Here is a 26,245-nt window from a genome sequence, read left to right as displayed (position 1 = left end):
AGCCATTGCCAATCACCTGTTATCCAATTTATTCACTGCGCGCTCTGATTTCTTCAGATTTAGGAAAATGCTAAGACACTGAATAAGAAATTAGACTTATACAGGTTGGTTGAGTTCAATCACAATTCTTGTTCAGAAAGCTCTGTTTTCAGGAAAATACAATACAGCGCTGGGCCCTTCGAGAGCAGAAAGTCTCTATTCAGAAAAGGCAATGTTCAAGGTTCTTTGATCAGCTTATATTAAGGTGCACATTGTGGGCCTAGATTGATGGCTGATGAGTCTTTGGGGTGGGGCAAGTTCGCCATGGGAGTGGGTGCTGGTTATGGGCGATTCGGTGTGTGTGGGGGCTGTTGTCTTCCATCCCGTCTTTCGGCCTTGGCGATCATCTTTGGCCGAGTCCTTGGCTGGCTCCCTCTGGCACCTGCTGGTTTTATCTCCACGTGACCTTCCTGTGAACATTCTTCTCCAATCTTGGACATGCACTGTCGTACCTCATTCTTTCAATTTTGTCATTTTGTACGAAATTATGTTAGCTTTTGGCTGTGACATCATTAATCTATTGCTGTTCTTTTGATACTTCATGTCTTTGCTTATTCTTAGTTTAATCATGCTTCAAACCATATCTTTTCTTTGTTAGGCAAAATATTTCCCTCTGTGCAGAGCGTTCAGTAGTAATCAAAAACTGGCGTCTAGCATAAGTCAAAACATAAGATACAATCAAGTACTGAACGGTCAAGACGACTCTGGCCGTGTCCATGATTTAGAGAAAAACATCAGGCATGCATTACACAGTTCCTTAAGGGTCATTAAGCTATTTAGGCAATGTATCAAAAGACATTTGTTATTTCAAACTGCTCAGAAATATATCAGATCATAAAGTTTATAAAAACCTTTCTCATTACCACTTATCAAAAATGTCTAGTTATGTCTTCTTTATTGATTTGGTGTGTAGGTATAATTATATGCTTAAAATGTTTCTTTTATTGATTTAATATGTGAATATACTTGTCTGCTTATGTACTTTATTCAATGAGGTTTGAGCACATCTGTTTTTGTAGCTAGGCAGGACTTTTTGTATTTTTACCCCATTCCTTCAGTACCGCCGCTGCTTGGCATGGTTTGAGGGGCGATTATGTCTATAAAATGCAAAATTCTGAGATCTCTCATAGTTTACGGCCATACTACCGTGAGAGCGCCTGATCTCGGAGGCTAAGCAGGGTCCGTCCTGGTTAGTACTTGGATGGGAGACTGCCTGGGAATACCAGGTGCTATAAGCTTTTTTTTTTCTTATGTGCACTTCAATCGTTTAAGCAAAGAATTTTTTACAGCACCCATCACGAATGGCATTCGGAAACTGCAAGCCTAGTTTGAACTCCGACATTGAAACTATAACACGAGTTTGAAACCTACATTGTGTGGTGACAGCCATAGCAATGTAGTTCACGTTTCTACCGCTAGAGGACAAACTATGTACAGTGAATAAAGAGCATGGCTCCCTGTGAACTCAAAGCAGCAGTCTTTACTTTTAAAAGAACCCAGCACAACACATTGCGCTTCCATGTAGTGTTTTTAGCTTTTTCATGACATTTATATTGATACAGCCAAATTCAGGTTTTGTGCACTTCACTTTTCCGTTAGGCATTCGCGTAGAACCTTATTCCAGTTACGGCCAGATTCTTTTAGACTAGTGGTCCCCAACCTTTCTTGCGCCACGGACCAGCTACGCGTCAGAAATATTTTTGCGGACCTGCCTTTATATATAAATAAACAATAAATCTATATAAATAAATAATACATTTATAATAAATATATAAATACGATTGATTAAATAAAATGATACGACTGGTATAAAAACAAATATAAACCACATAAAAATAAAAGTTACCATTACGTTGAATATTGGGAGCACCGAGTTTGTTTCTCAGAAACGAGCCGGTCCCATCCAGGCGTAATCGGAGACAATGACACCCGAAGTGGATAAGGTTTGTCTTTTAATGCGGGATGCTTGGTCTCCATGTGCCGAAGCAGTTTTGAAGGCTTCATTGGCTCGCTAGCTAGTTTCAGGGGCGATTGTGTCTATAAAATGCAATATTTTGGGTCACCTCACGGCTTACGGCCATACTACCCTGAGAACGCCCGATCTCATCCGATCTCGGAAGCAAAGCAGGATCGGGATCGGTTAGTACTTGGATGGGAGACCGCCTGGGAATACCAGGTGCTGTAAGCTTTTTCTTTTTCTTATGTGCACTTCAATCGTTTAAGAAACTATTTTTTACAACACCCATCACGAATGGCATCCGGAAACAGCAAGCCTAGTTTAAACTCCGACATTGAAACTATAACACGAGTTTGAAACCTATATTATGTGGTGACATCCACAGCATTGTAGTTCACGTTTTTACCGCTAGAGGGCAGACTATGTACAGTGAATAAAGAGCATGGCTCCCTGTGAACTCAAAGCAGCAGGCTTGACTTGTAAAAGAACCCAACACAACACTTCCATGTAGTGTTTTTACCCTTTTCAAGGCATTTATTTTGATACAGCAAAATGCAGGTCGCAACGGCAAATTTGTGCTACCGCATAAAAAGCTGTCAATAACTTTTCATGATAGCCATGTTTCCATAAAACACCCAAAGTCCTGGAAGAAAGCCTGTTTCGGCCGTGGTTGTAAAAAATAAAAAAAAAGGGAAGGGAGGCCGTCCGAGAATACCAGGTGCTGAAAGCCTTTTTTTTTTCTTTTCCACGTCAATTGTGAAAGGAAACTGAAGGAATGGGGTCGAAATATAAAAAGTCCTACCTAGCTACAAAAACAGATATGCTCATTAAATAAAGTACATAACCAGACAAGTATATTCACATATTAAATAAATAAAAGAAACATCTTCAAGTCAAAGTCAAAGTCAGCTTTATTGTCAGTTTCTCCACATGCCAAAGACACACAAAGAAACCGAAATTTCGTTCCCCCCTATCCCACGGTGACAAGACATGGCCCACAACAGACAAACAAGTAAACAAGTATAACAACAGCGTGCTGAATAAATAATGAATAAATAACACAATAAATAAATAAATAAATAAATAAATAAATAAATAAATAAATAAATAAGAGGAGCAAAAAAGGAGCAAGTGCGCGTACAGCAGACATTCCAGAAAATAGCGCAACAGTGCCGCACGCTACGCAGAAGGGGGTAGCGAGTTCAGGGTCCTAACAGCCTGGTGAAAGAAGCTGTTGGCGAGTCTGGTGGTGCGGGAGCGCAGGCTCCTGTACCTCTTCTCAGAGGGCAGAAGGTCAAACAAAGAGTGAGCCGGGTGACTCACATCTCTTGCAATCGAGGTTGCCTTGCGGGCGAGATGGGAAGTGTAAATGTCCTTCAGGGAGGGGAGCGAAGCACCAATAATCTTACCAGCCGTATTCACTATGCGCTGCAGGGCCTTCAAGTTCTGTTCAGTGCAGTTACCACCCCAGACAGCGATGCAACTGGTGAGGACGCTCTCAACGGTGCCACGGTAGAATGTAGACAGGACTGCCTGAGGAGCACATGCACGCCTGAGCTTCCGCAGGAAGTACAGGCGGCGCTGAGCTTTCTTTGCCAGTGACGAGGTGTTTGCGGACCAGGAGAGGTCCTCACTGATGTGCACCCCCAGGAACTTTGTGCAGCTCACCCTCTCCAGCACAGCACCTTCGATGATCAGCGGCAGGTGTTTTGTGCGACCCTTCCGGATGTCAACAACGATTTCCTTGGTCTTGTTGACGTTCAGCAGGAGGTTGTTGTCCCTGCACCACGTGGTCAGAAGGTCAACTTCCGACCTGTACCGAGTCTCGTCGCCCTTCGTGATGAGACCCACCAGAGTCGTGTCGTCAGCAAACTTCACTATGCGGTTGTCGCTGTAGGTCGCAGTGCAATCATGCGTCAGCAGGGTGAAGAGCAACGGACTGAGCACGCAGCCCTGGGGGGCCCCCGTGCTCAGCGTGATGCTGGCGGAGATTTTGTCGCCAACACGCACCACCTGAGGCCTCTGACAGAGGAAGTCCAGTAGCCAGTTGCAGAGGGAGGTACTGAGGCCCAGCTCGTCGAGTTTGCAGATGAGTCGCTGCGGAACAATGGTGTTGAAGGCAGAGCTGAAGTCCACAAACAGCAACCTCACATAAGAGTCCTTTCTCTCCAGGTGTGTGAGGGCCGAGTGGAGGGCAGAGCAGATGGCATCCTCAGAGGACCGCTTGGCACGGTACGCGAACTGGAAAGGGTCAATGGCGGGGGGGAGAACGGACTTGATGTGCTCAAAGACTAGCCGCTCAAAGCACTTCATGATGATGGGCGTCAGTGCCACAGGGCGGTAGTCATTGAAGCAGGACGGTGCAGGTTTCTTCGGCACAGGAACGATGGTGGCAGCCTTGAAACACGAGGGGACGATGGCCTGCTGCAGGGAAACGTTAAAGATGTCCGTGAAGACACCCGACAGCTCCCCAGCGCAGTCCTTCAGCGCTCGACCCGGGATGTTGTCAGGGCCCGCCGCCTTACGGGTGTCAATAGCGGCAAGCGCCCTCCTCACACCGTCGGCAGAGAGGCGCAGGGGCTGCTCGTGTGGGGGTGGAGTGGTCTTCAGCGGGCAAGTGCTGTTCTGGGCGTCGAAGCGAGCAAAGAAGCGGTTCAGATCGTTCAGCAGACGGACGTCGCCCTCACAGCTCCTCGGCGCGGGCTTGTAGTCCGTGATGGTCTGAATGCCCCGCCAAAGGCTACGTGCGTCCTTGCTGTCCTTGAAGTGGGTGGAGACCTTGCACGAGAACGCCTTCTTCGCTTCTTTGATGCCTCGGGACAGGTCGGCCCTCGCTGTCCTCAAGCCAGCCTCATCCCCCGCTCTGAAACCCTTGTCTCTGGCCCTCAACAGTCTGAGGACAGCCCCCGTCAGCCACGGCTTCCAGTTCGCACGAGTGATGACGGATTTCGAGCAAGTCACATCATCGATGCACTTCGTGATGTAAGAGGTAACAGAGTCAGTATACTCCTCTATGTCCGTCCGATCGTTGTAGGTGGCTGCCTGCTTAAATAAGTCCCAGTCAGTGGTGTCAAAGCAGTCACGAAGTGCATCGGAGGCACCCTCAGGCCACACCCGAACCCGCCTCCGAACCAGCCTGGATGCCTTCACCAATTGTCTGTATGCGGGTAAAAGCAAAACGGTGAGATGGTCAGAAAGCCCAAGATGGGGGAGGGGGTGGCTTTGAAAGCTCCCTTTTGCGCAGAGTAGACCAGGTCCAGGGAGCTGTCTCCACGTGTCGGAAAAGTAACATGCTGGTGAAGCCTCGGGAAAACAGACTTCAGGTTGGCATGATTGAAGTCTCCAACGAAGATGGTGAAACCGTCAGGGTGCGCTGTCTGCTGTTCACTGACAGCCTGGTACAGTTCACCAAGCGCCGCGATCCTGTCGCCTTCGATGTTGGTAGGCGGGATGTATACCGCGACTAGCAGAATCGCGGTAAATTCCCTCGGCAGGTAAAAAGGACGGCACTTGATGATCACAAACTCCGCAAGTGGCGAGCAGTGCTTACATACCACCACAGAGTCCCGGCACCATTCTTCTCGGATGTAGACGCATATTCCACCTCCTCGCGACTTTCCCCCTCGTACAATGGCACGGTCCGCCCGATAGCACGCTAGCCGCTCCAGATGCACGGCAGAGTCCGGAATGTTGTCAGTCAACCAGGTCTCGGTGAACACGAGCACACAGCAGTTCCGCACCGTCCGGTTCGTAGACCTCAGCAGGTGAACGTAATCCATTTTGTTGTCCAGCGATTGAACATTCGCCAGAAGAATGGAGGGCACCGCCGGGCGCGCTGGGTTGGCCGCCAGCCTGGCCCGGACGCCTCCGCGCTTGCCCCTCTTCTGCCTCCTCGCACACCGTTTCCGACGGCTCCCAACCGGGGGAGGAATAGCGGGCGAGGTCGGCGACGTTTCAGGACGTAGCAGTCCGAGCGCCTTTAATGTCGCCGCTTCAAAGTCCATTTTAAGCATATAATTATACCTACACACCAAATCAATAAAGAAGACATAACTAGACATTTTTTGATAAGTGGTGATGAGAAAGGTTTTTATAACTTTATGATCTGATATATATTTCTGAGCACTTTGAAATAACAAATGTCTTTTGATATATGGCCTAAATAGCTTAATGACCCTTAAGGAACTGTGTAATGCATGCCTGATGTTTTTTCTCTAAATCATGGACACGGCCAGAGTCGTCTTGACCGTTCAGTACTTGATTATATCTTATGTTTTGACTAATGCTAGACGCCAGTTTTTGATTACTATTGAACGCTCTGCACAGAGGGAAATATTTTGCCTAACAAAGAAAAGATAGGGTTGGAAGCATGATTAAACTAAGTATAAGCAAAGACATGATGTATCAAAAGAACAGCAATAGATTAATGATGTCACAGCCAAAAGCTAACATAATTTCGTACAAAATGACAAAATTGAAAGAATGAGGTACGACAGTGTATGTCCAAGATTGGAGAAGAATGTTCACAGGAAGGTCTTGTAGAGATAAAACCAGCAGGTGCCAGAGGGAGCCAGCCAAAGACTCGGCCAAAGATGATCGCCAAGGCCGAAAGACGGGATGGAAGACAACAGCCCCCGCACACACCGAATCGCCTATAACCAGCACCCACTCCCATGGCGACCTTGCCCCACCCCAAAGACTCATCACCCATCAAACTCGGCCCACACTGGCATGTGCAACTGATATAAGCTAACCAAAGAACCTTGAACGTTGCCTTTTCTGAATGGAGACTTTCCGCTCTTGAAGGGCCCAGGGCTGTATTGTACTTTCCTGAAAACAGAGCTGTCTGAACAAGAATTGTGATTGAACTCAACCAATCTGTGTAGTAAGTCTAATTTGTGCTTCAGTGTCTTAGCATTTTCCTAAATCTGAAGAAATCAAACGAGCACACAGTGAGTAAATTGGATAACAGGTGATTGGCAATGGCTTTTGCCGTGAGGCGCAGATAACGCGCTCCCTAAATTGTGGACAAAATCCAACAAATGGTGACCCTGACGTGATTTCTTCAGAAGGGAAAGTGCATGCTCCACAAAAGATTCTTCTTTCTCCGCTCTTGCTCAACAATATTGCAGTCCGATCGGCACAAAAGGTAAGGGGGAACCTTTTTTTCTCTCTCCCAGTTCAGCAATATTGTGGAGTGAAAGCGGAATACAAAAATTAATAATTTCAGCTCTGTGTTCAGTAATGGTGGTTGTATAGAAGTGTGTGTTTGGGTGGAACTTGGTAAAAGTGATTTGTGGAAAAAAATTAAAAAAATAAAAAATACAAAAACAGGTGAAGGTGTCGCTGATATAGCAGGACGGATCCCGAGCGACTCCAATAGTGTGACCTTAGAACATTATAGGGCTGTCTAAGGCGAGGGACATCTGGGATGTCCGAGTCGTGGTGAATTAAGAGAAAGGTGGTGAGGAATTTGTCTGATCAGCAAAGGGCGCTCACACCGCTGGACCTTGTGGGATACCAGTGACTAGCATATGGGCACCTGAGTGGCCTCAATAGTAGACACTTAGGAACTTATACTGTTGCCTAAGGTCGGGGTCAATTGGATCGGCCAGGCCACCAATACGAGTCGGGGACTCGTGAAAAAAAAAAAAAAAAAAAGAAAAAAAAGGGTGAAGGCATCGCTGATATAGCAGGACGGATGCCTGGCGACCTCAATAGTGCGAGCTTAGAGACTTATATTGTTGTCTAGGGCGAAGGGTAACTGGGTTAACCAGGTCGCTACATAATTGTTGAAGTGTGTCTATGATGATATTGTGTGGAAAGCAGGCTTGGCTGTCAGATGGGACAGCGATTTGTGGTTCATGAAGAACAATAAGTTGATTTGTATAAAAGTGTTGATTTTTATTTTTATTTTGCATGTGAGTTGGAGTCAGAAAAATGGTTGAACAAGAATTTGATAAAGAATGTATATATAATTAGCATGATGGTTATATCCCATTGTGTGGTGGGGTTAAACTGTAACCATTTTTGTTTTCAAAAGGGTGCGGCTCTAAAGTTTGGGCCAAACGGTGGGCACAAATGCATATTTTGGACAGAGGTGGTGGGTTGCATTGTGCGACATGGTGTTGGCGAGGCTCTCCGCACTTCAGTTGCCCCCCCCCCACCATCGTCAAGATGGCGGCGCGTGCACACGCAGCGGCCACTCTCTGTCCCGTCGGTACGGTGATTTGTTCGTCTAATGAGTGTTCGTCCGACAGTCTTGTGTGTTCGTCTCGTCCGTGCTACAAGTACAGCGTGCAGGTTCTGCTTGACATCGGCAGAAGTGGGTTTTGCGGCATTCTGGACTTTGAAGCGTCGACATTAAAGGCGCTCGGACTGTTACGTCCTGAAACGTCGCCGACCTCACCCGCTATTCCTCCCCCGGTTGGGAGCCGTCGGAAACGGTGTGCGAGGAGGCAGAAGAGGGGCAAGCGCGGAGGCGTCCGGGCCAGGCTGGCGGCCAACCCAGCGCGACCGGCGGTGCCCTCCATTCTTCTGGCGAATGTTCGATCGCTGGACAACAAAATGGATTACGTTCGCCTGCTGAGGTCTACGAACCGGACGGTGCGGAACTGCTGTGTGCTCGTGTTCACCGAGACCTGGTTGAGTGACAACATTCCGGACTCTGCAGTGCACCTGGAGCGGCTAGCGTGCTATCGGGCGGACCGTGCCATTGTACGAGGGGGAAAGTCGCGTGGAGGTGGAATATGCGTCTACATCCGAGAAGAATGGTGCCGGGACTCTGTGGTGGTATGTAAGCACTGCTCGCCGCTTGTGGAGTTTGTGATCATTAAGTGGCGTCCTTTTTATCTGCCGAGGGAATTTACCGCGATTCTGCTAGTCGCGGTATACATCCCGCCTTCCAACATCAAAGGAGACAGGATCGCGGCGCTTGGTGAACTGTACCAGGCTGTCAGTGAACAGCAAACAGCGCACCCTGACGGTTTCACCATCTTCGCTGGAGACTTCAATCATGCCAACCTGAAGTCTGTTTTCCCGAGGCTTCACCAGCATGTTCCTTTTCCGACACGTGGCGACAGCTTCCTGGACCTAGTCTACTCGGCGCAAAAGGGAGCTTTCAAAGCCACCCCCCTCCCCCATCTGGGGCTTTCTGACCATCTCACCGTTTTGCTTTTGCCCGCATACAGACAATTGGTAAAGGCATCCAGGCCGGTTCGGAGGCAGGTTCGAGTGTGGCCTGAGGGTGCCTCCGATGCACTTCGTGACTGCTTCGACACCACTGACTGGGACTTGTTTAAGCAGGCAGCCACCTACAACGATTGGACGGACATAGAGGAGTAAACTGACTCTGTTACCTCTTACATCACGAAGTGCATCGATGATGTGACTTGCTCGAAATCCGTCATCACTCGCGCGAACTGGAAGCCGTGGCTGACGGGGGCTGTCCTCAGACTGTTGAGGGCCAGAGACAAGGCTTTCAGAGCGGGGGATGAGGCTGGCTTGAGGACAGCGAGGGCCGACCTGTCCCGAGGCATCAAAGAAGCGAAGAAGGCGTTCTCGTGCAAGGTCTCCACCCACTTCAAGGACAGCAAGGACGCACGTAGCCTTTGGTGGGGCATTCAGACCATCACGGACTACAAGCCCGTGCCGAGGAGCTGTGAGGGCGACGTCCGTCTGCTGAACGATCTGAACCGCTTCTTTGCTCGCTTCGACGCCCAGAACAGCACTTGCCCGCTGAAGACCACTCCCCCCCCCCACACGAGCAGCCCCTGCGCCTCTCTGCCGACGGTGTGAGGAGGGCGCTTGCCGCTATTGACACCCGTAAGGCGGCGGGCCCTGACAACATCCCGGGTCGAGCGCTGAAGGACTGCGCTGGGGAGCTGTTGGGTGTCTTCACGGACATCTTTAACGTTTCCCTGCAGCAGGCCATCGTCCCCTCGTGTTTCAAGGCTGCCACCATCGTTCCTGTGCCGAAGAAACCTGCACCGTCCTGCTTCAATGACTACCGCCCTGTGGCACTGACGCCCATCATCATGAAGTGCTTTGAGCGGCTGGTCATGGAGCACAACAAGTCCGTTCTCCCCCCCACCATTGACCCTTTCCAGTTTGCGTACCGTGCCAAGCGGTCCTCTGAGGATGCCATCTGCTCTGCCCTCCACTCGGCCCTCACCCATCTGGAGAGAAAGGACTCATATGTGAGGTTGCTGTTTGTGGACTTCAGCTCTGCCTTCAACACCATTGTGCCGCAGCGACTCATCTGCAAACTCGACGAGCTGGGCCTCAGTACCTCCCTCTGCAACTGGATACTGGACTTCCTCTGTCAGAGGCCTCAGGTGGTGCGTGTTGGCGACAAAATCTCCGCCAGCATCACGCTGAGCACGGGGGCCCCCCAGGGCTGCGTGCTCAGTCCATTACTCTTCACCCTGCTGACGCATGACTGCACTGCGACCTACAGCGACAACCGCATAGTGAAGTTTGCTGACGACACGACTCTGGTGGGTCTCATCACAAAGGGCGACGAGACTCGGTACAGGTCGGAGGTTGACCTTCTGACCACGTGGTGCAGGGACAACAACCTCCTGCTGAACGTAAATAAGACCAAGGAAATCATTGTTGACTTCCGGAAGGGTCACACAACACACCTGCCGCTGATCATCGATGGTGCTGTGGTGGAGAGGGTGAGCTGCACCAAGTTCCTGGGGGTGCACATCAGTGAGGACCTCTCCTGGTCCGCAAACACCTCGTCACTGGCAAAGAAAGCTCAGCGCCGCCTGTACTTCCTGCGGAAGCTCAGGCGTGCATGTGCTCCTCAGGCAGTCCTGTCTACATTCTACCGTGGCACTATTGAGAGCGTCATCACCAGTTGCATCGCTGTCTGGGGTGGTAACTGCACTGAACAGAACTTGAAGGCCCTGCAGCGCATAGTGAATACGGCTGGTAAGATTATTGGTGCTTCGCTCCCCTCCCTGAAGGACATTTACACCTCCCATCTCGCCCGCAAGGCAACCTCGATTGCCAGAGATGTGAGTCACCCGGCTCACTCTTTGTTTGACCTTCTGCCCTCTGGGAAGAGGTACAGGAGCCTGCGCTCCCGCACCACCAGACTTGCCAACAGCTTCTTTCCCCAGGCTGTTAGGGCCCTGAACTCGCTACCCCCTTCTGCGTAGCGTGTGGCACTGTTGCGCTATTTTCGGGAATGTCTGCTGTACGCGCACTTGCTCCTTTTTTTTCTGCTCCTCTTATTTATTTATTTATTGTTGTGTTATTTATTCATTATTTATTCAGCACGCTTTTGTTATACTTGTTACTTGTTTGTCTGTTGTGAGCCATGTCTTGTCACCGTGGGATAGGGGGGAACGAAATTTCGGTTTCTTTGTGTGTCTTTGGCATGTGGAGAAATTGACAATAAAGCTGACTTTGACTTTGACTTTGACTTTGAGCTGGGAAGATTGTCATGTCTATGTTGTGGGCCCATGTGTTATCTATGTTTGTCTTTGTGTATCAGTTCGTTATAAAGGATGGAATTGGGTGCATGAAAACGGTGTGCTAGACAATGGTTTATCAGATTTGCATTGTTAAATGTAGAAATTAGAAATTATAGAATAATCTGGGGGTTGTGGGCAGAAACTCGTCCAACGAGGAGAGTGCCCAGCCCTCATAAAAATGTGAGAGTAAGAGAGAACATACATTGTAGAATTGGATAAAATTAAATTATGATTGCAGATTTTAAATTTAGGAGGAATTATTGATTGGTTATGACATAAGACTATACAAGGACACATGTAAGGATAAGTCAAAGATTTGAATCACTTAGAGTAAATAAACAACAAATAAAAACGACATTGCGAGGGGGCACTTTTTATCAAAAGAACACCAAGTAAAGTATTAAGTAGTGGGCATTCGTGATTGGGATTAAATTAAGAATAAAATTAGGTCAATGATGAGAAATCAATTGTGCTCTACACAAAAAGGCTAAAATTTTAATGAGGAAATATTTGGAGTACTGTGTTGGTCTACATATGTCCTAGTTTATTTGGTTTTGATTGTGGGTTGGGTTTATTTTGTTTATTGTTAAGATGTTCCTCTTATCCCCTGCATTGTAAATGTCTTCTTTATGCAGATATGTTAACAGGCTTGGAATTTAGAATTTAGAGAGATAATTGATCAATTTATGGGGGTTAATAATTGTCCAAATCCTAGTCACATGTTTTGAGGGACCACAGCAACAACATTATATTTAATTTGCAGGCCATTATTTCGTATGTGACGACAGTGTCTAGATAAGTAGACTGTTTTATCAAAAGTGTGACAGTGAAGGAGGAGGTTTGATTTGTAATCTGGCATTTGGGTGCCACTTTTAAGAGTCTGTGTGTCAGGCTGGGGACAAGGCGGAGGACTCGGATGCAGAGTCGTTTCTTTCTTGGATTTATTCCAGCAAGCACACTGATCAAAAGTACAAATCAAAGCGCCTCTTGCGAGGGAAAACACGTGGCAAAAAGTACAAACAAAAGGCGTCGCACTAAGGCGAGACAAAAGGCTATGGGAATCACAGTACTAACAAAAGGCGTCGCTCGGGGGCGAGACAAAAAGGCAATGGGGATCAAGGCACTAACAAAGGCGTCGCTCTGTGGCGAGACAAAAAGGAGGGGTCTTAGGGAGAGCTCGGACGTCAAGGAATCGCTGGTGGTCGGGACGAGGCAAGACACACTGGCACAAGACAAGGGGAAGACACGGACTAAATACACACAAAAGGGCGGGGACACAGGTGCTGACAATTAGTGTCAATTACGCAGGTGCACACAATCGGGATCAGGGAAGACAAGACAACCAAACACCGAGGAAGGAAACACGAACTGAAACGGAAGAGATGACAAAATAAAACCGGAAGTAAAGTTACGACATCGACGAGACAAAAAAACGGAAAAATAAACGCGACCGCATGACACTGTGCAGGAGCATAGATTGTTTTTGTTTGTTTTTAAAGATATATTTAACAGTTTATCTCGGTGCAGTAAGGATATAGCAATTAAGACTTAAAATTAAAAGCAAAATTACATTTTAATTCTGACACATGCCAGCTAACATGAGGATGGGAAATAAATAAATGAATAAATACTAGCTCAAATGTGGCATGTGTTTTAAATTGGGCGATAAGACATTCACTTTCAAGCACTATCATTTAGCGCTGCTGACAACAATAACTTATGAGATGTTAAATAAAGGTGGAGTGTCATATTTGGAACACAGGCGCTGTATGTATTCTTGAACAATAACATTTACCGCATATACAACCATGTTGGTAGATTGTTCAGTTACATTACAGTTTATTACAAAGGATTTCGGAACTTTATTTGATGATAAACACTGGAACGAGGATTTTAGCTGTGTTAATGGGTAGGGTGGATGGATTACTCAAAAAAAAAAAAAAAAAAAAAAAGCATTTGATAAGGGCGGCTTGATAGTAAGATGATGAGTGTGCGTAACTGATAGGATACAATATGTTAATGGGAAGATTTGGGGTGGAAGGAACAAATACTACACAGGAAGACTGATAACACGAAGATAGTTTTGTGAAATTTGTGTCCCAGTGTGTTCTGCCCTAGCGCGTGGCACAATTCCTGTATTATTATATACAAGTCCTCTTACTCCACTGGCTGTCTCAAAATCAACAGAGGACTGTCCGTGGTCATGAGACACCTTTGACGTTTGGGAGAACAACAGGAACTATTATCATGCTTGAAGGGGGCAAGCGCGGCTCTTCACGGGACAAGAACCATACAGTTGGTGGAATACACACAGTTGCAGATCAAAAAGGAAAATGGACTGAAAGAACAAAGACAAGATGGACGCATTTGAAAATGGCGGACGGTCCAGCCCTGAATCATCATCATGAGAATCTAAGAGGAGAGGCTGCTAAAGACTTGCACGAGTCACATGAAGTCAAACTGGACACATTGCTAAAGACTGCTGAAGCATTACAAAGTCGGTGGAGTGTGGGACAAAAGGGATGGGAGTGTGTTTGGGTGCTGGGGTAGACATAACTGAGGAGTTTTGATGAAAGAGGGAATAATAAGGCTGCTTATTGTCACTGAAACGGGCATAAAATATACATCGATATGGACAGTGAAGATGCACTAATAATAACAAGTCATACGACAGTGTGATCAGAAACTTTGCAAAGTGGACATTGATCGATAGAAATTAAATCATTTGAATCATACATTTTTATATGTAACATAGCATTTCGAAGACATAATGAATCTAATTGAAATAATGAAATTTTATAATTCGTCCGGTGAAAATTTGGATTCGGGCAACAGAAGGCTGAATTGCTAAACTTAATTGACCTTTATCAAAACAACAGAATTTATTTACACATCAACTGCTCAACACATGGTTGTACTATGTGTCCTCTCTGCATCCATTGCAGCCTGGTCATCCTAGAAGAGGGACCCTCCCATCTGTGGTCTCTTCTCAAGGTTTCTCATTTCCCCTAGCTGGAGTTTTGAGTTTTTCCTTGCCCTCTTGGGAGTTTAAGATCAGGGGGTGTTTAAGAATATCTTTCGTTCTTCACATGTCCTGAGTGTTGTTGTTAGTCACCTAAATGTTGAACAGAGGCTGTGATTTACCGAAGTCAAATTCCTTGTTTGGCACGCTCAAACATGGCGAATAAAAAAAAACTCTTGAACTCTTGAACTCTCTTGAACTGCGACTGATTTATAGGATGCATATTTGAGCTTGAAGGGGTGAGGGGGCATACGAAAGTTGGAATTCTGGGTAGTCAGCAAAATAGTAATACAGGGCACTACTTAATTAAAAAAGAATACAGTAGGGCTTTAAATAACAAATACATTGACATGACCCTTGTGACAACTGATTTAAATGGCAATTTATGATAGGCACTTGGGGTTAGGATTAACAATCCATCCATCCATCCATTACTGGTGCGGCTTGTCTTTACGAGGGCCACGGAGGATTAACAATACTAACTAGAATTATTAATTTCTGTAGAAATTGAGTGTGAAGGCGAAGAGGCTGAATAAAAATTCCGGGAAAGCTACAAGATTATGTTTAAATTTGGAACGTGTTGAATTGGTCAGAAAATTGATAAAAATATAGAAAGAATTTTGTAAAATTGGGCGTGAATTTAAAAGTTGAAAATTTGAAATTTTTCACAAGTGGGAAGTTTTGGAATAGGTAGGCATAAGATGAACAGTTAAAAAATTGAAATGGGTTGAGTCAGTGGGGGAAAAAAAAAGAAGAAAAAAGGAAAACTAGGAGAAATTAGAAGGGAAAAAATGAAATTTAGCAAAATTTTACCGCAATGTTGGAAGTGAGGATGTGAAATTTGAATTTTAATCTCGGAAGTTAAAAGTGTAATGGAGTAAATCAGATGAATTATGTGGAAGTAGTTAAGATAAAAATAAAATAAAAGGAAGAAGAATGCAGAAGAAGTTGAATAATAATAAAGTCAAGGCAATTCAAATTTATTTATATGTACAAAAATTGCCAATTTAAAATACAAGAACAATAAGTGTGAGGGCCACAATGATGATCATGACAGCAAAAATATTTCTAATAGGTTTTGATAGGTACAATGGGGGAACATGGAAGAAGGTTTTCAAAATTTGTGATATAGCGTGACTCCATTATCAAGAGTAAGTATTTCTTTTTAATTCTAAGAATTGGCATCAACAAAAATGAGAACGATAATCCAAGGTGATAGTGTAAGTGGCAGGAGGAAGCTGTGTATATTTTTTAAACATTATTTTCAGTATCATTATTTCTTAGGAGGGTCAGTAATGCTTGTGAGGAAATGAATGAAGGAACAAGGTAACAGTAAAAGGGAGTGCTCTAAAAATTTTTGGTTCTTTGCCAGAGGTAGTTATTTGGAGGGATGAATTTAAACTGAAAGCAAAATGGAACTGTTTAGTGGAAGAAATATGGGAAGGTGGAAATATTGAAGTTACAGCTCAACACAAAGTGTCAAATAGTCTAAGTGTGAGATGTGAGCAAACTAAATGGGGAGTTAAATCATGTTCCAGTATTATGCATATTGACAAACGATGTGAGGACAGGAGACCAGATAATTAGATATTAATTTTGGATTTAAAATAAAAAAGGGAAATTTTAATTGAGGAGAAAATTTTGCGTAGGGAGGGTTCTTTTTACAATTTAATATTGTATGTTTTATGTGTGTGTTGTGGGATGACAGTTTGTCTGTAATGCTGTATGAATGTCAAGTCTGTACTTGGGATGTGGTGTTTGTTTATTGTGAATGGTTAACATGATTCAAGGTTAGGGTGATGTGATCACAGCAGAGGATAACATTCCTCTCACCTGAAAATATAAAGACACTACAGATTTGAAACAGCAAGCTTGATCAGCTAATTTTGGACTAAATATGGGTTTAGGATTACTCTGGGGCACCATTGACAACAAAAGACTTCATAATGAGTTTGTAAATGTGATAGTTTTCATGACAGGCTCGGCAGGCTCCAATTTTCAATTTCATACGTTTGACATGCGCCCGTGTGTGGATTATTTTTTATCATTATGAATTTTATTTTTTGGTATAATGGATGTTTATTGTACGGAGAGCTGCATGCACAGCTACAGGTGGGTGGTGGCTTTTGTTCACACAGCCATGTGAGATGCTGCCAGTCGAGTTTCAGGGACTGAGAATTGGTGATTCCAGGCCAGGATGGCATCTGGAGGTACACTGAAGTCCAGCTGGCGACGGGTATGTTACCATGGACATTGTTATTTTTACTTTTTAACCATTGTGACATATTTTTTAGAATGTGTCAAAAGGGGGAGGAAAAAAAAAAAAAGGGGGTAATTGTGAGATTTTAAGTGTTTTCAGAATTGATGGTTTTTAAGTCTTCAACCTGCTGGACGGAGGAGAAGAAGCAGCTCGGCAGAAATGAAGTGAATGGGAGACAACATCATGAGATGGAGCCAAAGCCTGGTAACAAGTGTGAAGAGTTTCAAAATAGCTTATAATAAACTGTAGACCTTCATAAGATAGGATCAAATAGGTGGGAGAGTATTAAATGTAAAAAATTAGAACAATAACATACAGACTCCAAACGAATTGGGGACAGGTGGATTATGAACGTTAAAGTTTGAATAACACTTTATTCACGTGATTCATTTGCAGGATAAACAATGGAAAGGATTGATAAACTGAACAAATTTAAGATGATTGCGGAAGTATTATGCCGAAAACAAATAGATTCAACAAGTTTTTTCCCTATAAAATGGTGCCGTTTGGGTTTAAAGTACATAGTCGCTTCAAAGGAGGAAAAGCATGATTTAAGATACGTGAGTGATCAATGAGAAGGCTATCCCTTGTACCAGGGGTGTCAAACTCATTTGTTCACAGGCCGCAGTGTAGTCATAGCTTCTTTCGGAGGACCGGTATGACTGTCAGACCCAAATAAATGTGTGAGCACCTCATGTTATATAGAGTAAAAGCTACAAAACAAACTGACAAGTAACTCGCTTTCAAATCAGACAAATAAAAACTGGTCTAATATTTAAAAATAAAATAAAATATTCGAGTAATGACATGAATATGAAGCACAATTTTTCTTCGCGGGCCGCATAAAATCATGTGGCGGGCTGCATCTAGCCCCCAGGCCTTGAGTTTGACACCTGTGCCTTATACAAAGGTAAAGTAGGATTAGAATTTGATAAAACAGATATGGACATCCACATATTCCATTAGAGTTTAAATTGCTTGCAATACAATTACAAATCAGTTAACACCTGTGTGATTGATTGATTGATTGATTGATTGATTGATTGATTGATTGATTGATTGATTGATTGATTGATTGATTGATTGATTGATTGATTGATTGATTCATTCATTCATTCATTCATTCATTCATTCATTCATTCATTCATTCATTCGTTCATTCATTGATTGATTGATTGATTGATTCATTCATTCATTGATTGATTCACTGAGTGACTGACTGAATCGTTCGATGGCTGTCTGTCTATATATGTATGTATGTATTTCGTTATTTGTTTATGTATTTTTCTTTTACATTTTTTTTCTCATCTTCCACTTCTTTCAGCTGCTCTTGTTCGGGGCCGCGACTGCAGAGTAATCATTTCCATATCTTTCTGTGCGGTCACACCAACCATCTGCATGTCCTGCAACATCTTCATCAATGCCACACTCTCCATTATTTTGGCCAGTAGAGATTTCCAAGCCTCGCTTCTAACATTCTTTCCGATAACTTCATGCTTTGCTTAATCAACATAACAACACCTCTGTAGCTACTACAGTTCTGCGCATCGCCGTGGTCTGAAATAAAAACTAGAAGTCAAGACTTGAAGCGGCTCCACAGAGGGACGTTGTGTGCCAACAGAGGGACCCTGGTGGCATCAACGATTTCTGTGACCTCAGTTAAACTGAGGTCAACAGAGGGAGTGAAGGAATGGGGTCAAAATACAAAAAGTCCTGCCTAGCTACAAAAACAGATGTGCTCAAACCTCATTGAATAAAGTACATAAGCAGACAAGTATATTCACATATTAAATCAATAAAAGAAACATTTTAAGCATATAATTATACCTACACACCAAATCAATAAATAAGACATAACTAGACATTTTTGATAAGTGGTAATGAGGAAGGTTTTTATAAACTTTATGATCTGATAGATATTTCTGAGCACTTTGAAATAACAAATGTCTTTTAATATATGGCCTAAATAGCTTAAGACCCTTAAGGAACTGTGTAATGCATGCCTGATGTTTTTCTCTGAATCATGGACACGGCCAGAGTCGTCTTAACCGTTCAGTACTTGATTGTATCTTATGTTTTGACTAATGCTAGACGCCAGTTTTTGATTACTACTGAACGCTCTGCACAGAGGGAAATATTTTGCCTCACAAAGAAAGAATGAGGTACGACAGTGTATGTCCAAGATTGGAGAAGAATGTTCACAGGAAGGTCACGTGGAGATAAAACCAGCAGGTGCCAGAGGGAGCCAGCCAAGGACTCGGCCAAAGATGATCGCCAAGGCCGAAAGACGGGATGGAAGACAACAGCCCCCACACACACCGAATCGCCCATAACCAGCACCCACTCCCATGGCGAACTTGCCCCACCCCAAAGACTCATCACCCATCCAACTCGGCCCACACTGGCATGTGCAGCTGATATAAGCTAACCAAAGAACCTTGAACGTTGCCTTTTCTGAATGGAGACTTTCCGCTCTTGAAGGGCCCAGCGCTGTATTGTACTTTCCTGAAAACAGAGCTTTTTGAACAAGAATTGTGATTGAACTCAACCAACCTGTGTAAGTCTAATTTCTGCTTCAGTGTCTTAGCATTTTCCTAAATCTGAAGAAATCAAACGAGCACGCAGTGAGTAAATTGGATAACAGGTGATTGGCAAAGGCTTTTGCCGTGAGGCGCAGATAACGCGCTCCCTAAATTGTGGACAAAATCCAACAGTACACTCAAAAAATCGTTGGTCATAATTAAAATACATGCATTTAATTGTATCTAGCCTATTGTTGTTTTTTAAATGGTATGGCTCTCACGGGAAATTATTTGTAAAAAAATGGGCATGTATGGCTCTGTCCACCAAAAAGGTTCCCGACCCCTGCTTTGAGTTAGCTGATCTAATTGCTTCTGCGTATGTGTTTGGGATACCACACATTTCTCTATAGCAGTCATCAATTGTGAGATTAACCTCATCACTATCATCGCCGTCTTGTGTGTGTGTGTGTGTGTGCTTGCACACAGGGCGCTGTGATGTGAAGTGCAGTGGTGTTGGAGTAGTAGTGGTCGTAGTTAGTGCATGTTGCATGCTTCTTCCTGCTTGACCCCTTCTGCTTTCAGCTACTGCCGCCGGCTAGCCCCCTGTTTCCGGGGGGGAAAAGAAGAGCCGAGTGCGTAAGTCTCCTCAGCCGGTACATAGCCTCTCCACCGTCAAGACTTCTGCATGCCTCCTCGTGGCCACACACGGTAACTGGGTCCCTCACGGCTCCAGGCCAAATTGCAGGGGATCGACCGGGGGAGCAACAGTGGGCCCCTAGGCGTGATGTACAGCCCCACCGGCGCGTGGATGTCCTGGCGCCCGCTAACCACTGTCCCAGCTATGGGTGAAATGGCACCCCCGCTGCCTTGTGGGTATCGTCTGGAACGAAAAGGCTAAGGGAGCAAACCCCGACAGAAAACCCGGCTCAGACTCCGTTAGGCAGACTCATGCTTCAAAAAAGCATTGTTCTGGCAACTCTTGCAGCCAACCTGATGCCAAATGTATCGGTTCACCGTTCCTTTGGATGACAACAGGAAGGCCGAGAGGGGAGCCCTGATGCCTGGGAAACTTGCCCAGGCTTCTTGTGTACTGGAGAGGAAACTTCAGCTCCACTAACCAGTGGAGACACAACACGGGAGGTTAGCAGTTACCGGTTATAAGCCCTTTCTTATTGGCGTAGAGTATGGGTGCCAGGGGCTACCTCCGACGGTGGGAGAGATGTTCGGTCTCATGCCTGTCGGTCTTTGGCAAAAAGCAGGGAAAGCCAAACGACTGGTTCAATGCCAATTTAACATCATTGGCACCAATCCTTGAAGAAAAATGCGTCACACTCACAAATTACAAGCACACTCCAAACACCAAAACTCTACCGATCATCTAGGGGGAAACTCCAACAAGCCGCTAGATGTTGTGCCAATGACTATTGGCTACAGCTCTGCAGCAACATTCAAGCAGCTGCTGACACAGGCAACATCAGACTCATGTTTGATGGCATCAAAAAGGCACTTGGACCATCACCCCGCAAAATTGTCCCGCTAAAATCAGCTTCTAAGCAGCTGGACCGCTGGGTGGAACACTACTCAGAGCTCTATGCCAGGGACAACAGCGTCTCTGATGCAGCCCTCAGGCATGTAGGGCACCTACCTGTCATGGAAGAGCTCGACATGGAACCAACAACTGAGGAGCTAAGCAAAGCAATAAACAGCATCCTCCAGTCCTTCCACACTGACATGAAAGGTACTGTCCGGTACGATGGGTGCACTTTTGAGTCCTTTAACATCCGCTGTGGTGTCAAACAGGGATGCGTGCTGGCACCCACTCTGTTTGGGATATTCTTCTCTCTCCTCCTGCGCCAAGCCTTCGGAACATCAACTGAGGGAGTTTACTTACACACCAGGACAGACCGCAAACTATTCAACCTATTCCGACTGAGAGCAAAAACCAAGATCAGATCACTCACCATTAGGGACATGTTGTTTGCTGATGATGCAGCAACACACACTAAGGAACACCTGCAGATTCTCCTAGACCGGTTCAGCCAAGCATGTCAGGACTTCAACCTGACCATCAGCCTAAACAAAACCAAGACAATGGGCCAGGGGACCACTGTCCCACCCTCCATCACCATCAACAACTACACACTGGAAGCTGTAAGCAGCTTTATCTATCTTGTGTCTACCATCGCCTGCAATTTGTCACTCGATGCTGAGGTCAGCAGCCGGATTGGGAAAGCAGCTTCTACCTTTGGAAAACTGACACCCAGAGTATGGCAGAACAGCAAGCTCACCATCCATACAAAGGTGCAAGTGTACAGGGCACTTTTGTATGGCAGCGAATCCTGGACTCTTTATGCACATCAAGAGAGAAGGCTAAACTCTTTCCATCTGCGTTGCCTGAGACGCATACTGGGCATCACCTGGCGGGACAGGATCACAGACAGTGCAGTCCTGGAGAGTGCACAGCTTCCCACTATCCTCTCCTTGCTGATGCAGCGGCGTCTCCGTTGGCTGGGCCATGTCTGTCGGATGGAAGACGGTCGTATGCCAAAGGACATCTTACATGCAGAGCTAAAATCAGGCAAAAGGCAAGTAGGCCGCCCATTGATCCGCTACAAGGATGTCTGCAAACAAGACCTCAAATCCTTCAACATCAACCCAGCCACCTGGGAAGACGTCGCCCAGGATCGCCACAAATGGCAACAGGCTCTCCGAAACGGGCTGCAGACCTATGAAATCACCCTGGCTCAACATCGAGAAACAAAAAGGAAGTTGAGGAAGCAGCAAGCCACCATGCCCCCACCTTCACCGGATCCGGCCCACACCTGTAACATCTGCGGCCGTGTCTGTCTCTCACGGATAGGACTCACCAGCCACAGCAGACGCTGTGCAAAGAACACCTAACCTCCAGACACAAGAAATCTATGGTCTTTCGAGACTGTGATGCAGATGATGATCATCGCTGTCTGTTACGAAATCTTTTAAATGACTTGGCTTTCTCCTCTCTCTTACAGGATATGTATTTCCCACTGACAGGTTCACTGCTTGTCTCTTTTTGATCATATACATCAGATGTACCACCTTGTGGATTTTTGTCTTTTACACTTGACTCCTGAGACTTCTCCCTGTTCTCGTTAGCCTCTTCTGTCCTCCCTAGGGTGTCTCCATCTGCCCTCATCGTTTAGTTCTATGGTGGTCATCTGTGTCTGTTTCTCCGCATTTTCTTTGTACACAGATTTGACAAGTCTGTGTTTCTGAACCTTCTCAGTGTCTGGGTGGTAAACCAAGTATGCAGGGCTGTTTTTGTCACAGCCTACAAAAAGACCTACGTCACACCTTGAGTCGAGTTTGCCCTTGTTTTGTTTGTATGTGTAACACTCAGACCCAATTTTTTTTATTTTGGACAAGTCTGGTATTTTACCTGTTAACATCTGGTAAGGGGTTTTCCCTGAACACTTGTTAAAACACCTGTTTCTCACTATGGTTGCTGTTTGAACTGCATAGTTCCATAGACATTTAGGTAGATTACGTTCAACTAGCATGCATCTGCCCATCTCAAAAAGTGTACGCCAGCCCCTTTCAGCAGTCCCGTTTTGGTGGGGCGAGTTGCGCTGATGTCGAGGGCGTCGAGAAAAGAAGGCGCATGGGTGGAGGTGATCATCCTCGTGGCTACGCTGGGACAATACTGCCCCGACTCCCACGTTGGAGGCGTCCACCTCGACCACGAATTGCCTCTCGGGATCAGGCACTCGGAGGATGGGAGCGGACGTAAACCTCCTCTTTAATTCCGCAAAGGCGCGTTCTGCCGGGTCTGTCCATTTGTACGGGGAGGCGGGGCTGGTAAGAGCGGTGAGGGGTGCCGCCACGGTGCCGTAGTTGCGGATGAAGCGGCGGTAGAAGTTCGCGAATCCCAAGAATTGTTGTAGCCGCTTGCGTGTCTCGGGAACTGGCCAGGCGTGACTGCCCTCACCTTCTCGGGGTCCATCTCAATGGATCCCTCTCGCACCACGTAGCCAAGAAACTTGACAGAAGACGTGTGGAAGACGCACTTCTCCGCCTTAACGTACAGGGACTTCTCAAGGAGACGGTGCAGCACTGCCCGGACATGTTTGATGTGTTCTGAGAGGGAGGAGGAGAAGATGAGAATGCCATCCAGGTAGACGAACACAAACCTGTTTAACATGTCTCGCAGGACATCGTTGATCAGGGCCTGGAAGACTGCTGGGGCATTGGTGAGCGCGAACGGAACCGCCAGGTATTCATAGTGCCCGCTAGGAGTGTTGAAGGCCGTCTTCCATTCGTCTCCCTCTCGGAACCGTACCAGATGATAAGCGTTGCGAAGGTCCAGCTTTGTGAATATGGTGGCGCCTTGCAGGCTTTCGAAGGCGGAGGAGAGGAGAGGAACGGGATAGCGGTTCTTCACGGTGATCTCGTTGATTCCCTGGTAATCAATGCACAGGCGGAGCGTCCCGTCCTTCTTCGCCAGCTTCGACGGAAGGTGAACGGACGGACGAGGTGGGTGTGAGGGCTTCGGGGCGCTCCTCGTTCCCGCTCGCGTCGCCGGATCCGCCGGTCCTCGCGGGCTGCCAAATCCATCGCACCCTCCAGGGTTCGAGGATGCTCGTAGGATACCAACGAGTCCTTCATGTACTCGGTGAGCCCGTGGATGAAGGTGCTCACCAGGTTCCACTGGCTGCTGCAAGCCAAAGTCTGGAATTTGAGAGCGTATTCGGCCACCGTTCATCTCTCCTGCCTCAAGGTGGCCAGCTCCTCGCCGGCGTCCTCTGTGGCCGAGCCCAGATCGAGCAGCATAGGAGTTCGCTCGCGAAGGCTTCGAATGAGTCACAAGAGGGAGCCATTCCCCACAATCGTGCTTCGCCCATGAGGCCTACTTTGGCTGGCTCGGTCGCGAACGTGACAGGTTGGAGACTGAACATGATGCGGCAGTTGGTCACAAACGCCCTGACATGTTTGGGATCTCCATGGAATCTCTCTGTGTTACCAAGGCGTGGCTCCGGAACATCCACGGTGATGGAACACGAGCTGGACGTGGGGGAGGGGGCGACAACAGCCAGTGGAATGTGGCTGGGCGGCTGGCTTTTGGACATGGTACGGAAGGCGCCGAGTACCTGAGCCATCGCCTGCTGCTGCTGCTGCTGGCCCACTTCGATCAGGGTCCGGACGTCCGCCGACAGGCTACTGACTGCTGTCTCGGTCCGCTCCAGTCGACACAATGCCGTTTGATCACTTGCTGGCTGCATAGTCAGCTTGTACTGTGAGAGATCGGACAGTACAGCCAAATGCAAGTGAAGCAGTCTTTATTGTGGAGGGAGAGGGGAACGCTGGAGAGCTGAAGCGGCGATCGGGCGAGGCTGCGCTCGTTGTGGGTGGTTAGCCGGATGGCAAGCCAGGTGAAGGAGCTGTCGGCTGGGCTTCGCACTGGCGAGGACTGGACGTGGCAGACGGGTGATCTCCAAGTGGAAGGGACCGGTGTGCATGCAGACATCATGAGACAAGCTGACAAGCATTGTCGCGCTGGCTGCGCTAATATAGCGCTCCCAATCAGCCCGCGACAGGTGACAGCGATCGTGGTGACAAGGGGGCGTGGCTGGACGACACCGGTACGTGACAGAATGAGTCATCAAAACCTTTAAACTTCGATATATCCGTGACAATATGGGAAGTAGCTCCAGTGTCGACCATCATCCCTTTCTTCGTGATGATGCGCGCTGGGTGCTGGTCTCTCCCGATGTCCGCGTCCTTGATCCTAAAGTCGTAGTCCGCTGCTTCCGATCCTGATCCTTTGCCACTCTCATCTGCGACTTTTCTTGCGCCATCTTGCTTCTCCTTACGTCTAAATGTGGGGTCGTTGTGGGTGTCTTTCTGGCAATGGCCGCAACAAGTTTTTTGTCGACATGCTTTCGCCTGGTGACCCTTCATGCAACACTTGAAACATGTTATGTCAATATCTTCATTTCTCCTGTCCCGTATACTTGGCTTTGCGGGTCTCCGCCCGGCTCCTGAAACAGTGTGCATCACATTGTCGCTGTAGTTAGGTTCTCTGTTGCTTCATAACTACGCAGCTTCGTTATGAAATGGACAAACATTATATGTTAGGGTTGATAGATTAGTTTGATCCTATGCTTATATTGGAATGTAGTCAATTTAAACCTGCACTGAGGATCCTCAAAGAAAGAAAAATAGTGAAAAAAATGTATAAACCTAAAATACCAAATTAAGATGGGAAATAAAAACGGGATATCTCTAGCTCTTGAAGGAGATGAGAAGTACATGGCAAGTAGATTTTCTAATTGTATGCAATACATGCCGAAATGGAAGACAAAGTATGGAGTACAAGGAAAGTTGAAAGTTGAAATGTGGAACTTAGTGGTAGACATTTTGGAGGAGAGTGTGGCTAGGAAGCCAAAGGGATTGAGAAAGGAAAGAAAAGAGAGAGAAGTGCATTGTGCTAAATTGTGGTTGAAAGCTTCACAAAGAGATGAGAACAAATTCAAGGGACAAAACATAGAAAGATGAAAACTGATGAGGTCACAAGTGTTTGTCAGACCAGAACACAATAAGGCCCCAGTGCGCAGGTGCAAGGCCGCTGCTCAAGCCGCGGCTCAAACAAAGGGGCAAGAGGCGCTTCCGCTCCTATGCAAATCATGTGTCCAAATTTAAAAGACCTGAAGCCTCCTCCATATGATAGCAGAACATGTCATTGTCAGATTATTAGAACATTTTTTAGATTATTAGAGCTCCTGTCCATACAAGAAGTATGACAATGCTGTTTGTATGCCCAATGACAAATGACCAGAGATCAAATTGTGTGCACACTAAAGTTAAAATTTGCAAATCAAGTGGTCTTTACCACTTGATTTGCAAATTGCTTCTAAAAGATAAAAAAAAAAATCTGAATGTGCTGTCCTCGTGTGCATGGGCAGGGACCAGCTCATGATC

At 46.3% G+C, this 26,245-nt stretch overlaps 2 long non-coding RNA genes and 1 other non-coding gene across 3 annotated transcripts in view; all 3 read left to right on the top strand.

Moving 5' to 3' along the window:
* Positions 1-26,245, top strand: part of LOC137840286 (uncharacterized) — a 245,330-nt gene that overhangs the window by 212,969 nt on the left and 6,116 nt on the right. The window lies entirely within an intron of this gene.
* Positions 2,109-2,227, top strand: LOC125969726 (5S ribosomal RNA). The gene has a single exon (XR_007481720.1). It is a non-coding gene; the product is annotated as a 5S ribosomal RNA (ribosomal RNA).
* LOC125969479 (uncharacterized) lies at positions 13,044-19,314 on the top strand. The gene is made up of 2 exons (XR_007481591.2): positions 13,044-16,618; positions 16,698-19,314. It is a non-coding gene; the product is annotated as an uncharacterized lncRNA (long non-coding RNA).

This window comes from Syngnathus scovelli, chromosome 5 (assembly GCF_024217435.2).
Source record: "Syngnathus scovelli strain Florida chromosome 5, RoL_Ssco_1.2, whole genome shotgun sequence".
In the NCBI taxonomy this organism is placed as follows: Eukaryota; Metazoa; Chordata; class Actinopteri; order Syngnathiformes; family Syngnathidae; genus Syngnathus; species Syngnathus scovelli.
The sequence above is the reverse complement of the archived record's forward strand: the minus strand, read 5'-3'. Positions and strand labels throughout refer to the sequence as shown.